Source organism: Octopus bimaculoides, chromosome 28, assembly GCF_001194135.2.
Source record: "Octopus bimaculoides isolate UCB-OBI-ISO-001 chromosome 28, ASM119413v2, whole genome shotgun sequence".
NCBI lineage: Eukaryota > Metazoa > Mollusca > Cephalopoda > Octopoda > Octopodidae > Octopus > Octopus bimaculoides.
The window spans coordinates 4117748-4118131 of record NC_069008.1 but is presented as its reverse complement, the minus strand read 5'-3'; the positions used below and the strand labels follow the sequence as shown (position 1 = coordinate 4118131).

At 41.7% G+C, this 384-nt stretch overlaps 1 protein-coding gene across 4 annotated transcripts in view; it reads right to left on the bottom strand.

The window, feature by feature from the left end:
• The window catches only part of LOC106873792 (GA-binding protein subunit beta-1), a 13795-nt gene that overhangs the window by 10602 nt on the left and 2809 nt on the right, over nt 1-384 (bottom strand). Inside the window, exon 1 of one of the 4 annotated variants that reach the window (XM_014921304.2) lies at nt 144-366. The exons of the other annotated variants lie outside the window; for them this stretch is intronic. The gene's annotated coding sequence lies outside the window, so the exon portion shown is untranslated. Of the gene's footprint in view, nt 1-143; nt 367-384 lie in introns of those variants that run through there. 4 annotated transcript variants of the gene reach the window in all.

The window sequence follows — 384 nt, the reverse complement described above, 5'->3', positions numbered from 1 at the left end:
GGGGGGAATCGAAATCTTGAAATTAAGATTTTTGAAAATTTTTTTTCAGAACCGTAAAAAAAAAAAAAATAAGGGGGGGAAAGGTTCAGATTACATATAGTCCATCTGGACCAATAATAATATAATTTATCTGAGTTAATTACCGTTATAGAGTGTATTTTATCGTGGCACTCAGTAGGTTACGACGACAGGGGTTCCAGTTGATCCGATCAACGGAACAGCCTGCTCGTGAAATTAACGTGCAAGTGATTGAGCACTCCAAGGACACGTGTACTCGTAACGTAGTTCTCGGGGAGATTCAGCATGACAGAGTGTGACAAGTCTGGCCCCTTTGAAATACAGGTATAACAGAAACAGGAAGAAAGAGTACAGCCCCCCCCCCCC